This window comes from Harpia harpyja, chromosome 8, assembly GCF_026419915.1.
Source record: "Harpia harpyja isolate bHarHar1 chromosome 8, bHarHar1 primary haplotype, whole genome shotgun sequence".
Classification (NCBI taxonomy): domain Eukaryota; kingdom Metazoa; phylum Chordata; class Aves; order Accipitriformes; family Accipitridae; genus Harpia; species Harpia harpyja.
In genome coordinates this window covers 19922050-19932874 of record NC_068947.1, presented here as the reverse complement: position 1 = coordinate 19932874, position 10825 = coordinate 19922050, and positions in this window count along the sequence as shown.

Genomic DNA, 10825 nt, shown 5'->3' with positions numbered 1-10825 from the left:
CTGTGACCCCATGGGAAGCCCACGCTGGAGCAGGCTCCTGGCAGGACCTTTGGCCCCGTGGAGAGAGGAGCCCATGCAGGAGCAGTTTGTGAAGAACTGCAGCCTGTGGGAGGGACCCCACACTGGAGCAGGGGACGAGTGAGGAGTCCTCCCCCTGAGGAAGAAGGAGCAGCAGAGAAAACGTGTGGTGAACTGACCGCAACCCCCATTCCCCGTCCCCCTGTGCTGCTGGTGGGGAGGAGCTAAAGAAAATTGGGAGTGAAGTTGAGCCTGGGAAGAAGGGAGGGGCGGGTTAAGATTTGGTTTTATTTCTCATTACCCTACTCTGATTTGATTGGTAATAAATTAAATTAATTTTCCCCAAGTCAAGTCTGTTTTGCCTGTGATGGTAGCTGCTGAGTGATCTTTCCCCATCCTTGTCTCGACCCGTGACCCTTTCATTATATTCTCTCTCCCCTGTCCAGCTGAGGAGGGGAGTCATAGAGTGGTTTTGGTGGGCCCCTGGCATCCAGCCATGGCCAACCCACCACCCAGGTACACCACCAACCACCATGCCTGCCATGGGCAGTCCTGCAGAGAAGACTCAAGAGAGGGAAAACACCCTTGCCTTGTGGAAAGGAAGTTCCCCTTGACATTTTTTTGCAGGCAGAGGTTCCTGTAGGCTCCCTGTAAGGATGGCTCAGATGGCGTGATGCTGCCTGGGCATTGCTAGAGCACCTAGCCTGCCAGCTGTAACAGAGACAGTGATGTTCACCTGACCCCAGATCTCTCACTGCATGATGCATGAAGCCTAATCTACTGTGCCAAGTACTTTCTGTTGAGGGCAGCCTGGGGACTGCCCTCCAAACTGAGCAGCCTGCATTTTCTATTCCAAGCTGGCCATCAAGGTCTCGGGTGCAGCAAAGTTGTGACCACCAGAGTCCACTAGAGCCTGCAGCCCCCAGCTGTCCAGGGATGGGAGTTTGGGTGGGCCGTGCCCACAGAGGCTGGCTTTAAGGCAGTCATGGGGCAGCCTGAGGCAGAGCCTGCAAGGCTACGGCCTGCTCCAGAGGATCTTCTTTCAAAAAAGAATAGGAGCTACCGTGACGTTTTTAACTAGTCATAGCAAACCGTGGTCCTTACACGAGCAGTAATGGCAAGCTGCACCGCTCCACACAGGACACATTAGTCTGCCATCTGCCTCCTCCCTCCCTGCCCCAGATGTGGAGGGTCTTTATAACACTGAACTACCAAATGCTGAAAAAGCAATTCATAGGGAGTGTTATGAAAGGTGCTGAGAAAAAATGCATGCAGAAATGTCACCTGACTTTCCTAGATGATCACAGCAGGGGCTCTGGCTCCCTGTGAGATGGAGCTGTAACTGCACACTCAGCCATCTGCCCGCTGTAGAAGCTCACACCTCCAAGGGATAGGCAAAAGGGGTGTCTGGATCCTAGTCTGAAGTAGAGAGGCTGTACAGCACTGGCACCTTGGTAAATTCCCTGATGTGTATCCTCACAGCACGGGTTGTTCCAGGCAAGGCAAGCAGAGGCACTGATGCTCCCTGGAGAAAGGGTGCAAGGCTAAAAGTTGGCTTTTTTGTTCCTTTCCTTCCCCCTTTTTTTTTGCACACATTTAATTGCTCCATTCCAGCATTACACACATAACTTTCACTTTTTTTTTCCCCAGGGTTTTGTTTCAGCATCATAAAAGCCACAAAAGACAAATAAATTAAACCTCAGGGGAGGTCAGGCTCCTCCTGTAAGCGGGGGAGGACTGGGTGCTGGCTGCCTGTCCAGCACAGAGGAGAAAATGCAGGACAAATGAAAGGGGACAACAGCCCAGCTTAGCCTCTTCCTTCTTCCTCCCAGGAAAGCTCACAGGAAATTTACTGTGTTGTCATAGGATTTGGTTACAGGATTTCAAAGTGAGTTTCTCAGTAATGATCAAGTATTAATTTTTTGTTTTTTTCCAGAAAGAGAGAGAAGATTTCATATAGTCTGACAAGCCTATTTCGATGCCCACCTCTGACTAGTGCAGTGGTGTCTGAGCTCACAGCTCCAGCATCCCTAATGATGGACCAGCTAATGTCTTCTTGTGGAGACAGGAAAGGGAGGGAAATCTGAGAAACTAGTGAGGAATTCATCATCTGCATGCTTCTTAAGCCTTCTCCTCCCTCCCCGAGATTTCCAGCCTCCACATCTCCTCTCAGGGCCAGAAAGCCTCAGCTGACAAGTCCACTGGGTAAAGCCCAAAAAAGAAGATAACTCCTGTCTGTTGCCTGGTAACTGCAGGTGTAGCATCCCACTCTCTTTAGGTAACACCAGCAAAAAACCCTGTGGCTATCAAAAAGAGCAAGTTTTTTCTTCATGTTCTTTTTTGTTAAGCTGCCTTATTCCTGTTGACTACAAATCCTATTAGAGCAGAAATGTCCTAACTGGGCTTTGAATGCCACAGTACCTTAATGATAGTGTAAAAAAGGTATTCCCAAGTCCAAAATGCCCACTAGTGTGAGAGGGCACCTGTGGGTAGAGAGACAGCAAGTAAGCACACAAACACCAGTGTGAGTCAAAGGTGACAGTATAGGTGGCCACATCACACAGGTGGGTGCTCAATGGGAGGGGTGCGAGCAAAGAAACAAGGTCTGTCCTGCCACATCCCTAATGGCTACTTGAGACAGGTTTGTCAATCTCTGGTCTAAACTGTAGCATCACAAACCCCATCTGCAATGGCTGTGTTCAGCAGCTGGCCCCCAACCTTTGGTGCTACCTTGCAAAGATCTCCACTGTGCACCCCTCCACCTCAGTGCTCACAGAGGTGAGCTCTCCTTACCGCTGCGTGGTGGCCAGGTGATCTGGGCCATGGCAGCTCACCCCTCCTCCTCCCCGGCTCTGTATCACCAAGTCCGGTGATATGTATCTTGGCTTCTGCAGTGACTTACCAAGACAGCGTGGCATGGACTGGCTCTGCACAGAGGGGAAAAGCAAACCACTAGCTCAGCAATGTCCAAGGCATTGCACCCCTGTGGCAGTGTTAGGTATGCTCCTGTACTTCACTCACTCCCCACACTGCTTGCTTTAAATTTGATCACTGAAAGGAACACCAACCATGCATACCCCTAATCTCTCCCTGGTCAGAGTTTATTCCATGTCAGCACTGCGGTGTTATTCTTCTGTTTCAGTACCCATTCCTGCTCCAGAATTGCCATCATTTGAATTTTCATATTAATTTTCTAATGCACATAGAGCAGGAGAAGAGAGCAGCAAAATGACCCTGCCAGTGGTCTCTGCTGTCAGTCCCTCTGAAATATTACCCCCAGTGAAATTAAGCAGCTCCTGAGGTGGCTAGCACTGCCGAAGCTCCCAGGATTGCAAATGCTCTCTTTGCCTCTCTCACTTTCTGCAGTCACACAGAAAGCCTTTTTTTTTTTTTTTTCCCTGAACGTTATTTGTAACATGACAAATGCCCTTCTGAATCAGATTAATGGGCCATCTTGGCCACCCAGCATCTTAACTCTGACAGTGTCAGCAGGAGATGCCATTTAAGGTGAGCATGTGAGCTGGGCTACCAGTGGCAGTCTTTCCTCCTCACTCTCCTCACGTTCTCAGGCACTGTATTTGAGCTGTTAGAGGGTACATCCTCACCTAGTCCATTTGGTATTTATTTATGGATCTGTTGTTGATGAATTTTTCTAGCCCTTTTTGGACCTGATGATCCTGTCTGCCCCCTCGAGCTCCCAAGGCAGTGAGTGCAAGCTGACTGCCTGTGGTGTAAAGATGCACATCAGTCTGGGACTGATGGCCTGTGAGGTTCAGCAGGTGTCCTCAAACTCTGGCTGTGCACAAGGTGGTGGATAACAGTTCTGCATCCAGCATCATGACTTTGTAAACCTTGGGTCACACCCTCCCACCACAAGGCCTCTCCAAATGATACTTTCTTTGCTTTTTCCAAGCAGTTGATGCGCTCTTTATATTCCATATGATGGGGAAGGTTGGTTGCTTGTCAGTGTTAGGAAGAGATTATGTAGCTGATGTGTGGGATGTGTAAATGCATTTTTTAGGAGGTTAAAAATAGGATCCTGAAATGCTGATATCTTAAGTCGTGCATATTACCACATTTATTTTTTTGTCTGCCTCCTTACTGAGGTTTCCATAAGTAATCACATGTGACTATTTCTGGTTTAGTTCCATATTAAAGTTGAGTAACAGTGCATTAGTACAAAACTCTTCCTCTAATGAACTGGGCAACAGAATGTGGATGTTTTAAACAGACTTTATTTTCCAGGTGTGTTTTGATCTGCTCAAATGAAACAAGAACTTCTCCTTGTCCCTCTCTCTCCCCACCTGTGCATCACACTGTTGGGTGTAGGCTTTCCTTGTGGCTCATTCGAGGACAGGTACTAGCAGGCAAAATCATTTTGTAGTACAAGGCAAAATTGTTGTGGATCATCAGCTAGCTGGCATGTCTTGGGAACTGCAAGTCAATCTCAGTGGTTTCTTCTCCACTTCTGTTTCTACCTACAAAGCTACAATCACAGTTCCCTGGGAAGGAAGAAGACCTTTCCTCACACTTCCAGCAGTACACTGATAGTCAGCTTGAACCCTCAGTTTTTGTTTTGATTGCCCCTTCCTCCTGCCTTAACATTTTATACCTTTACACCGCTTTGCACTTATTCTGCAAAAGCTGATACTTCTCTTCCTGCATTTCTAAAATGCAGCTGCTATTTGTTTACAACTGAGTTATTTCTGAGCAAGCCAGGGCCTGTGATGCACCATGCCTGCAGACAGCTAGCACAGAGACTGTGCCTGCCTGGGAAAGTTTTGGATCCAATCTCTTCTGCGGCACCCAGCCCTGAAGGGGGGGTGCCATTTGAGTCTGCCGCCTTTGACTCACCCCAGAAGCTCTCTCCTTGCCCATGGAGTGAGTGTAGGATGGCTGGCCTCCTCAGACCCCAAACCTTCTATGCCACCATTTCTCCTCCGGTAGTGATAAGAAGCATCCACACACCAGCTGTCTAATTAATCGTTTGTAGGCATAGAGGTGAAGGTGGTGTCTTACAGGCAGAATGGAAAAGAGGAAAATGTTGCAGCTTTGCACCAATAAACGTTTATTGACGAGTGACGTTTTCTGAGGCAGTCATCAAAAGCTTTAAAAAATGTCCTCACTGCCCAGGTATTTTGAGCAAAAGGCTTAAACTGGTGCCTCTAGGAATTCCTGCTTTTTTCTACCCTTGAACTGGACTCCTCTGTCAGTAAACTTACCTACTGGGGTTCCTTTTTGGCCAACTGGTGAATGCATAATACGTTTATCATTGTTTTACAAAGCCTCTGGTTTTGCTAGTTACTGTGCTCTAATGTGGTACTCTTGCTTCCAATTTTGAACCAGGGTCGTTGTTGTAGAGCTAGTGACCCCTTCACTTAGCATCCTTAATTGCTCCATCTTTCCTCATTTTAAATCTTTGTCATGTAGCTATGAGCAACACTTACAGAGTGGGTCCCTAAGACCCATTGATGGTCAATGGAAAGGCTGCTCAGAAGCAGATGCCTACACTGTAGACAGATAAAAGGAAGCAAGAGGAACCCAGAGTACAGAAGGAGACTATTTTCTCCCAATCAGGTCAAGGTTATAGTTCCCTGACTGGGATTTTTTATCATTGTACTTCCCCAAGAGGTGTCTGCAACAGCTACAGCCCCCCACATCCTACCATGTTGGCTGTCTCCTCTTTCATTTCAGTTAATGGTGATCTAGTTTAGCATGCAATTCCTGTGACCAAATACATAAGGTTTGGGTTGAGATAACACATTTACTTGACTCCACTGACTGTAATGCATAGTGTAAAAGCATAAAAGCATTGACAAACTGCATGGCTGGGACTCACATGACTGGGATAGCAGTAAGAAGTCCTAATGCAGCTTTTGCTTTTTGGTGGTGTGTGTGGTGAATTCAAAGGTTGGCCCTGTACACTTGTTAGGCAGGGAAAGTAGTTATCATGGGCAAACTCAGGGCAGTCCAAAGGGTAAAAAAAAAAATCTTTAATTGTTTGTCAGGCAAAAGCAAATCTATGTTCCTACTGAGCTGACTTAAGTTCAACTACTTTTAACTTGTTCCAGATTCAAGATGGGAATAGCTGAAAAACCACTTGGCATTTTAAGGGTAGTGATAACATTTCTTACTGAGTGGGAAGGAGGGGTGGGAAGGGAGAGGAGAGGAAGACAGGAAAGACTGACTGTGTCTCACACCTGAAAAAGAGACACTGTATTGACTCTAGTGGTTTGGTTAGGAACTGTTGTGGGGGGGGTTTGAAACATCCCCCCCCGAGATCCTCCATTTCCCTAGTTAATGTGTTTGTTTCTCAGAGGGGTTTTGGTGTATGTAAGATAGATCCCTTTCAGAGGACATGAACCTGTAAGGTCTGTTTCAAAAGTGCACTGGTGCCTGATGGAGATGTAAGGGCCCAAATCACAGAGGGCCAGCGAAGGTGTAATCCAAGTAGCCCTGCTTGCTCCATGCTTGTAGATTGAGTGTTGCTCAGGAGTGAGAAAGTGGAGTAGGCAAATCTTAGAAGGTGTAGGAAGGCACAAATAAATCTCCTCTGAGGAAAGGGAGTGGAGAAAGATGACTGAGAGAAACTTCGGGAGTCTTTTTGTATTGACATTACATTTGCTACAATGACAAAAGTGATTAAGCATGTCCCCCACCCTGCCGTGCAAGCCACTACTGGTGACCAGTGTGTTTGTGACTCTCATCAATGACAGCCATTAGCTCCATGTACTGGATGCCATGGGAGGACTGGCACCCCATCAGTCACACAGGGCTCTCCTTCCAGCAAGAAACAGCCATTCAACTTCCACCATGCACGTGGTGAGGACTTGAAAAGAAAGGTATCAGGAAAGCTATTGAATCCAAGGCTGGAAGCAGACGCCATAGGTGACATGGGTCCTTCTGCAGAGATGTCCATGAGGGTCCACGAAGGCCTATATATGACTAGGCAGCCTTGGCAGTCAGTGCAGTCAGAGCTTCCCTGAGTTAAGCTCGGGATGGGAACGTGAGCACAGCTCCCACAGTGCTGGCTCCCATGGGGAGCAAAGGCCAGGAGGGTTGCATTATTTTGGCAGCCTCTCCCACTTGCACTGCTCAAAGGAAGTGAGCCTGGAGGAATGTCTCACATATCCTGAGCACCACCTTACCCTGGCAGTCTTGCCCACTCCAAACTAGGTAATGGTTGACTGGCAGGACTTGCATGATGAGATGCCCCAGGCCAGTAGCTCCACTTCTGATCCCACAGATAAGCTACCAAAAGGTGACATGGATGCTCCATGAGTCCGCTCACAGCTGATGGCCTTGACTGTGGCCACTCACATCCAGAAGCTAGAAGTTTGCCAGGCACCCCAAGGGTGATGCGGCCCCATGTGTCCCCAGGGCCCTGGACACACTCAGGCAGAGGAGTCCAAGCAGGGTGGCCACTCAGGAGGAAATCCTGCTGTCCTCATCCTTTGGGAAAAAACAGCCCAGGACAACAGACATCAGGTGTCCTCCCAGTACTGCCTCAGGATCAGGCTCCCACCCTCAGCCCTTGGCCCACAGCCCCTTGCAGATTATACTGTCTAAACATGAGCAGGGAGTGGATGGAGAAGCTGGCTTCATGGTGCCACTCAGGAGCAGCACCAGGCAAGACAGAAATAGAGATTTTTTCTGGCATTAAGCCTTAAAAGGGAGATGATGTGAGTACAGACTGACGTGGGCAGGGGCACATTGACAGAAGACAGATGAAAGGACAGCGCGATACTTTCTAGAAGGGGTGGCAAGTGAGGAAGACAGGGTTTGGTGGGGTCATTTGGCTCCTGAAAGTGCCAGACTGTACATATGCAGTTGAATTGTTTAGCCCTGGAGGCTGGATTATAGATACTTTGAAATAAACACCTTGAATTTAGGTCGTAATGGGGATGTGAGACACCTCAGGACCAAATGCTTTGATCAGCAGATCCACACTTATTACACTGCATTAATTGCTAAGGTAGGCTGAGCCAGATGTCACAACAGCTTTGTCTTCGTCAAAAGCAGCCGCAGCATGAAGTTTCCTATGTGTCTCAGCACTCATTTCCTACAGAACAGCTTTTATATTTCATGGTTCCCCTGTTCTCTTTTCCAGTTGCTTGAACAGCTCTGTCTAATTCAACCCTGGAAGAACTTGCATTTCTTTTGCAATATTGAGACCTATTCACTCCCCACTTTCATGAAGTCCTGAGCTGACCACTCCCAAGCAATACAAAATGAAAAATGTTACATGTTTACAGAGACAATACCTTGCCTGCTTTTAAACTAATTAAGACCTTTGCTCATGAATAAGAGAAGGCTAACTGTACTTACTGAGGTCTAATTTTTTATTATTGAAGAAGCATCGATTTTGGACCAGAGTTTCCTTCAGCTAAGTGCCATCAAAGCAGATTAAAAAAAGACACTTTCAAAGAGTTTACAGCTTATGCATTCTGCAGCCAGGTTGAAGGAAAATAATCAGAGCAGCCTTATAAACAAATCCACGGTTTCATGTTAATGGAACCAGTTTGTCCTTGAGTTGTGTAATAGTCTGTAGCACTATAAAACTGAAGGAAACATTATGCAGTAGCAAAATGTTGAAGACTTTATCGTGTACATTTATAAAGTAGTTTAGTCAAAAGCATATGGAGCCATTTAAAATGCCATTCGGCTAACACTGACTTGCCTACACTGTGTGTATATTTAGTGTTTATTATAACATTAGGTTCACAGATATGCATCTACAAGTATGTATTCTTAATGCAGTTGACTGTGTGATAGAGGCCTATTTTTATTATGGCCTCTGGCTTACAACATTTCCTGAGTTATATGTTTAAATTTGAACTTTTAAATATAAAAGTCTATGTTAATGAAAATCTTGTGTATTTTATAAAGCTACAGAGCTGCAGACCTCAAAGAGCTCCCAATTATTTAAAAGTAGAAATATTAGTAGCATTTTCTGTCTTCCCTCCTGGCCAGCAAGAGAAATTGTTTGAGCAGTTATTAGCTGTGTTTGTGTTTTTGCATACTATTGGGTTAAGAAAGAGAGTTTACTGGGGAAAAAGTGAATCTTCATGCTCACTTCTAAGTCTAAACCCTTGACTCTTGGTGGTTTGCCTGCATATAGGCATTGCATTTTGAACAAGTATGTATTTTAGATATGCTAACTTGGTAAGATTTCTGACACAAAATTGCTTGTTTTCACAAGCATGCTATGGAAGTGGGTTTTTGTTTTGGGTTTTTTTTAAGGGCTATTTTATAATCACAAAAGGGCAATATGATCCTTTGCTCAGTCTCAGCAGCATTACAGATTTCATTTGAGCTGATGATGGACTGGACTAATCTCACAAGTATCTCACCTTGTGCTTTGACCACAGCATCACAAGCAGGCTGTAGTCCACGTGACTGCAGCCGAGCACTTGGAATTGAGATGTGAGTATAGCTTCAAGGTCCTGAAATCAGGAGGCAGATAAGAATGCATAAAATATTCAAGTCTCAGGATCTTGCATTGCTCAAGCACATGTTTTGAATGCATAGGACTGCTAATGCTGCAGAACGCTCCTTCTTTCAACTAAAGTTGTTACAGCTCTCACATATGGCTATCAAAGCCATATGCCACGGCTCATGATTTTACGCAGATCAATAGAAGACTGATGTACATAAAAGCTGTGGTTTTTTTTTTTTTAAACATGTTTAGTTCCCAAGCCTCAGATGAGGTCTTACAGTCAGGACAATGACTGGAAAGCCCTCTAGAGCAAACCAGTAAAAAAAAAAACAAAAACCTAAGGATGTGGGTGCTTATTCCATAACCTCAGGGCTTCAGAGCTCTGTCTCTGCTTCCTCTTAAAGTAGGGCAATAAATCCTCCCTAGAAAGTAGGTTTCTATGTCTCCTCCCTCCAGAAACTGTGCAAGGTTTAATCTTCCGCTCATCAAATACAGTTGAATTTTTTGCCCCTTGTTTATTTTATATTAAGCTGATTTTTAACACAGAACTCCACAACTTCCCCCATCTGGGTGAAAAAACCTCAAACCCTCATGACTACCTTACAGCAACCTTCTTATGTTCCTTTTTCTCCCAGGCTCAGTTACCTTGGCGTGATAAGATGGCACAAACTGAGCAGAAGAGCCTCCTCCCACTGCTGAACAGCCATCTCACTGTGTAGGCAGGCTGCTCTGCTGGGATAAATGGGAAAATGTGTCTGAAACCTCTGCAGCTGAGGACTTGAGCCCTCTTGTGTCCCATATGCTGAGGAAGGCTCCCCTGCTGCAGGGCTTATCACTAGGAAATAGTGATGGACCCAAGTTGGTTGGTGGGCATGGGGCTGAGCCCGCACTTCAGGAAAGACAGGAAGGAAAACCCCGGCTTCCTCAGCACATCTACCTGCAGTGTGGCGGTGAGGGGTGGACAGCACCCAGTCTCACTGCTTCCTTGTACCTCCTCTGTCCCAGGAGCAGTGGTGTAAAATCACAGGCATCTTCCCAGAATGGGGTTCACATGGCTTTGCTGCAAGGGCTGAAGGGACTTACAGGCCAACAGAGTTTAGCTTGGGGTGGCAATATGGGCGAGTGAGGTGTGGAAGCTCGCTGAACTCGAGCCCATTCCCTTGACCCGTATCTGGGGCTGAGTGTACATAGGCTGGTCTGTTGTTACTGTGACAGTCAGCTATCCAATAGATTTGTAATTGCACATACTTTTTTAATGTGGCATTACAGAGAAGTCCAAAATGCCGTTTACCCACCTGCCACAGTGCTAAGACTACTTTTCTGTCTGGAGTTCAGCTTTGAAAGCTGAAGCCACCTTCAATTGTTTAG